We start from the raw sequence: 6730 nt of genomic DNA on the forward strand, positions 1-6730 counted from the left end.
AGACCAGAGCACTTTTTTGCGATTCGGGACTGCGTCGCTTTAACTGACAATTGCGCGGTCGTGCGACGTAGCTCCCAAACAAAATTGGTGTCCTTTTTATCCCACAAATAGAGCTTTCTTTTGGTGGTATTTGATCACCTCTGCGGTTTTTATTTTTTGCGCTATAAACAAAAATAGAGCGACAATTTTGAATTTTTTTTTTTTTGCTGTAATATCCCCAAAATATATAAAACTTTTTTTTTTTTTTTTTTCCCTCGGTTTAGGCCGATACGTATTCTTCATATTTAAAAATAAAATCGCAATAAGCGTTTATTGATTGGTTTGCGCAAAAGTTATAGCGTTTACAAAATAGGGGGTATTTTTATGGCATTTTTATAAATTTTTTTTTTTTTTTTTTTTTTTACTAGTAATGGCGGCGATCAGGTTTTGATTTTTTTGGTACTGCGACATTATGGCGGACACATTTTTGGGACCATTGGCATTTTTTTAGCGATTTAGTGCTATACAAATGCATTGGATTACTATAAAAATGCCACTGGCAGTGAAGGGGTTAACACTAGGGGCGGGGAAGGGGTTAAGTATGTTCCCTGGGTGTGTTCTTACTGTGGGGGGGGTGGTGGCCTCACTAGGGGAAATCACTGATCTTCTGTTCATACATTGTATGAACAGAGGATCAGCATTTCCCCCCCTGACAGGACCAGGAGCTGTGTGTTTACACACACAGCTCCCGGTCCCCGCTCTGTAATGAGCGATCGCGTGTGCCTGGTGGCGATCGCGGGACTCGGGGGCAAGCACGCGCGCCCCTAGTGTCCTGAGAGAGAGCCGGCGTAGAGATACGGGCTCTCGCGCAGGGGAGCCAACCTGCCGCCGTAAAACGACGGCGGAAGGTCGGCAAGTAGTTTTCAAAGTAACATAAAATACAAAGCTGATAACCTTTGCACTCTGCTACTGCTGCAGTTTAAATAGACCTATCAGCATAATTCCTTGCTCTCTCTGTGGACTACAAAACACCTACTCCCTATGTTACTGGGAAGAGGAAAGTGGAAGGTGTTTTGTAGTAGTATCCTATGGTCACAACTAGGGATGCACTGATATTGGTATCTGTTCCGATACTAAGCATTTGCACGAGTATCGGTACTCATGCAAATGCTCCGATACCTAAAACGGAAAAAGCAGCAGGGCAACGTTTATCAACAATATTGCTAAGCCACTGAAACCCTAAGAAACATTGTTTTGTATCTTTCTATTTCTTCATCTATAGATTAAAGGGATGATGTTCGATCTGCAGATGAAGTCAGTTTTGTCAAGTTAAAGAAAGAAAATATTTGTTTTTCTATGTTTTAACCCCATTACACATAAAAATGGAACCTCCGCTTTTCGGAACCAAAAAAATTCAGTCCGAAACCGAAAATTACTTTTCTTTGTTTTTCCCCCCACAGTGGCTGCATGTGATGGCACAGTGGCTGCGTTTGATGGGCACAGCGGCGGCAATTGATGGGGAAAACTGGCAGTGGCAATAATAAATGATGGGCACAGTGGCTGCGTGTGATGGGCACAGTGATCTAAGAAGAAAAATGTTACTGCGCTGATCTAATTATTCAGAGGTATTTAATCTCTGGGAATATGGACATAAGTGAAATATCAGGGCCACAATGTACCCAATCTTAAGTGTGAATAACCTGAATACAAACAATAAAAAATATAAGAAATATATGAGACATACAAATGTGACACAGTGATTTCAAACTTAAATCATATATCTAGATCAGTGTGTCAGCATACAATCCATATGCCACAGTGCTTCTATGAGAAAAATGGCTGTTGCTGCTACTGACCAACCAAATAGTGAAAACAATACGAAAGATATTACAAAAAAATATATTATATATATATATATATATATATGTGTGTGTAAAAACCCAATATGCGGTACGCCAACTGCACCGTGAGTTGTCCAATAACCAATATTGGAACAAAATAAAATAAATATCAATAAAAGTGAAATAATTATCAAACAACCATACAAATGTGCAATGTGCTGGCTGCACTTAAAAATAGTCCAAATGACAGGCAATCTTGCTCTTATACAATAGGTTCCAGCAAACACAAGGTTCAATGTTGGTAATGCTGTATACAGGAAAGTGCCGTTGTTTGATAATTATTTCACTTTTATTGATATTTATTTTATTTTGTTCCAATATTGGTTATTGGACAACTCACGGTGCAGTTGGCGTACCGCATATTGGGTTTTTACACACACATATATATATATATATATATATATATATATATATATATATATATATATATATATATATATATATAAATATATTTTTTTGTAATATCTTTCGTATTGTTTTCACTATTTGGTTGGTCAGTAGCAGCAACAGCCATTTTTCTCATAGAAGCACTGTGGCATATGGATTGCATGCTGACACACTGATCTAGATATATGATTTAAGTTTGAAATCACTGTGTCACATTTGTATGTCTCATATATTTCTTATATTTTTTATTGTTTGTATTCAGGTTATTCACACTTAAGATTGGGTACATTGTGGCCCTGATATTTCACTTATGTCCATATTCCCAGAGATTAAATACCTCTGAATAATTAGATCAGCGCAGTAACATTTTTCTTCTTAGAGCACTATTGACCCCCACTAAGGGCACACAGTACTGCAGCAGATCACAGTTCACATTTATTTATTTATTTATTTTCTTTTGCGCCGGTGACACTCACAACCAGATGGGCACAGTGAGGCTGCAATTAATGTTTTTTTTGGTAGTCAGATAAGGCAAGCATGGCTCAATAACACACAAACGTTTTTTTTTTTTTTTTTTTAAAGTTTGTGTTATTGAGCAATGCTTGCCTTATCTGACTACCAAAACACATCAATTGCAGCCTCACTGTGAAAAAATGGCATATCATTTATTTTTTATTTTTTTTTACTACCTGGTCACCTCAGTTAACCACTTACCCCGCCCCCCCACCCGGAACTAGCCATTTAACATTGAACACAGTTAAAACTTCTTACAGGTTTGTTTTGTGCTGATAGTGCTTACTTTTTTTTAGTGGAGTACACTGCTAGGTTCCTCCTAGGCAGGCAGTGTGATGTGATTACACTCTCAGGCTCCGACACAGCTCCCTGCGCACTCCGAGTCCTCCCTCGCCTCTGGCCGTGATGTCACGCGGCTCATGCCGCTGGACTACACCAAGAGACTCCCCCTATGGGGAGAAGGGAGCTATTCCCTGTGTGGGAGGGGTTATATAGGGTGGACTTCCGGTCTTGCGCGTACCAGTGTCTATTCACCTATAGGTGGCGTATAACTCACATAGTAATTACTATAGTGCTCTGTGTCCTGTGATGTACTCCAAGAAAAGGATTTTACAGGTAAGCTGTTACGATTTTTTTTTTTATATTATTGGTACTTGTAAAAAAAAAAAAATGGTATTGATGCATCTCTAGTCACAACACAACATAGATTTAGTACAGGGAGTTAGTGTTGCCACCCTGTTGCTGGCAAAATCAGTAAGGGAAAAAAAAATTGAAAAAAGAAAACCAATGAAGCCACATGCCCTGGGTGGTGATGTCATAAGGGGTGGGGGTCTCCGAATAATGTCACCCGGGGTCAATATAAGTAGTGTGACCCCGCGCACACAGCATTAGAGTGGGGGAGAATGTCGAGTCAACATCGGAAGAAGAACAGAGGGAGAAGACCCGGCAAAAGAGCGAGAAGGTTCCCCTCAAAATCCATACCAGACAGAAGGGCCTCTTGGGGGGGGGGGGGGGGGTACCTATACCGTTTTTTTTTTTTTTTCATTTGGTGTGGAGTTCCCTCTAAAGATTCATACCAGACACAAAGTGCCTGCATTATCGGGATCAAAGTCGGATCCCCGTTCATCGAAGTCGGACTTCAAGTCGCAGGGCAAAGGCAAAGTCGTATTTACAGTCGTACGGCTGTCGTGTCGTACCAATGTTAACCTGGCCTAAGGCCTGATTCACACCTATGCATTTTTTGCAGATTTGCACTACAGATTGTGCTCCATAGGAAATCATGATAAATGGACTGTAGTGCAAATCTGCAAAAAGCACTAAAAATGCATAGGTGTGAATCGGGCCTAATAGAGCGAACAGCAATTTCTTTAGAACAAACATCGGTAGAAATCTGCAACAAAGCTTGTTAAAATTCTTGCAATGCACATTGATCACCCAGAGGGGAATGTGTTTTTTTCCCTTAAAAGTGGAATTACTGTTAATGTAAATTAGGACTTCTGCCCTTGTTTTTTTACCTTTGGATAGTAAAACATTTTTTTTTCTGCCAGTAAATACCTTATACAGCCCACTTCCTGTATCTTGTCTGGAAAATAGCCTAGGCCAGTGAAGGTGAACCTTGGCACCACAGAGGTTTTGGAACTACATTTCCCATGATGCTCAACTACACTGCAGAGTGTATGAGCATCATGGCAAATGTAGTTCCAAAACATCAGGGGTGCCAAGGTTCGCCATCACTGGCCTAGGCTTATGACATCATACACAGCTCTCTCTCTCACTCTTGTGAGAGTTTGCCAGGAAGGGAGGGGGGGATGAGTCATAAGAGGGCCAATGAAAGCTGCAGAGCTGGAGGTGTGCCTCTGTGTAAATCCAGTAAGTGAACAGGCAGCTTCAGCTGCCCACAGTGAAAATGGATGCAGCCAGACTTAGTGGAGGGAGATTTCTACAGCATATTTGGCAAGTACAAAATTTCACAGTATATATGAAATAATATGCAAAGTGGTTGGAGGGAAGCTTCAGAATAGCAAAGATGTTTTTATAACAAATTATGTGAGCAAACTGCAGTTCCTCTTTAACTTCAAGTGATTGTAAGCGTTCTTTTTTTTATTTAAATAACAAACACATCATACTTACCTCCACTGTGCAGCTCGTTTTGCACAGAGTGGCCCCGAACCTTGTCTTCTGGGGTCCCCTGGGGACTCCTCCCCACATCAGATAACCCCCCCTAGGAGAAGCCTCCCCGAAGCTCTCCCCGGGGGTTACCTTGCGGGCGCGCTTCCAAGTCCAGCATTTGCGTCTATAGACATGAATGCCGGACTCAGCCCCACCACCCGGCGCTCACATCATTGGATTTGATTGAGAGCAGTGGCTGCGCTGCCATCAATCTATCCAATCAAAAGCTGGGACCCCGTGGAGAGAGGAAGAGCGCGTCACCACCGACAGAAATATGGGGCTCAGGTAAGTAAGGGGGGGGGGGGGGGTTGGGGGGCCGGGCGCAGCCAGGTGTTTTTTCACCTTAATGCATTATGGTGAAAAAACAGGAGGGTTTAATTCATGATTTGCTGGAGCACATCTATATTAAAAAGTCATATCAGTGGTCAACTCTGTTATTTTTCCACTTGGGACAGTATGCGTGGGACTTATATTTTCTCCCTCAGTTTGTTCATATGTGATGTTGCTATTATACCTTAACAATAATAATATAAAAAAAAAATGCACATAGAAAGAAAAACTCATATAAGTAAATTTTATTTTTAACCAAGAAAAAGGGAACATGTTATTCATGCTGCAACATCGCCACCTAGCTGTTAACAGCCATGAATACATGGGTCTTTTCCTTTAGAATCTGTTTGTGTACATATACAGTAAATGGAAAAGTGTACTGCTTTTTGCAAAATAATGTTTATTTATACAAGCAATGGAACTGTAACAATCTTGTACAAAGGGTATAACCATTAAGCTGTGTCTGTTCTTAAAAAAAATAGATCATTTAACTTTGTAAACACACATACAAATCAAATAAATACATTTAGTACCTTCCACTGCAACCCATTTAGGATATACAGCCTATGGCTCCAATTGTTATCTCAGCATTCTTCAAATGGAACAGGCTCCATGGTCATCAAAATGTGTATAGAATGTAGGATCTTCATCTGCATAATTGCAGTGCAGCGTTGTCACTGAATACACCACCATTGTCTCATCCCACTGCATTTTACACAAGATGGAGGTTGCACAAAAGTGCTACAGTGTGAATGCATTTGTATATGGTTGTAAGCAACACGAGTGATTCTGATTTTAGCAATTAAAGGTTCAGTATTGTACAGAACATATAGTACGCTCATAACTGTGTGTAGTTAATACATATGATGATAGTATTTTTTATTCCACATAGTTTTATGTTTTTCATCACATTAACATGCAGACAAGATGCTTAGAACTGTCACCTATTAAAGTTTGTTGTTTTTAAACTATTGTTTGTCCCAACTCCTGTCAATATAATTGTTGTTGGACAGACAGCCTGCATGTAACTATCTGCAAATAAGGAATTCATATAGTAATTACTTATTTCACAGTGGTGGTCTCTTAGGCTGAATTTACACTGTTGCTGTGTGCTATGCTGTGCTTCACCCTAGGTTCACATATCCACGTTTTGTGCGGGCACTGCAGCCCACTTAAATAAATAGGCTGCTGTGCCTGCGTTTCCACAAAAAATAAAAGGGATACACGCACCTTTTAAGAAAACGCAGCCTCAGGGAAAATGCATGACTTTTTTGACCATGCGATTTTCCTGCGGTTCCCACACCTGCAATCGTGCTGTGTACTGAGATGCATAGGGGTGCCATTCAGAATGAATGGCAGCCCTGAGCATCTCCTAAAAGCAGCACAATCTGTCTGCGGGTGCGTAAACAGATGCGGTTTCTGCACCCGCAGCCACATGCAGAAATGTAAAC

This window comes from Rana temporaria, chromosome 5, assembly GCF_905171775.1.
Source record: "Rana temporaria chromosome 5, aRanTem1.1, whole genome shotgun sequence".
NCBI classification, from domain to species: Eukaryota; Metazoa; Chordata; class Amphibia; order Anura; family Ranidae; genus Rana; species Rana temporaria.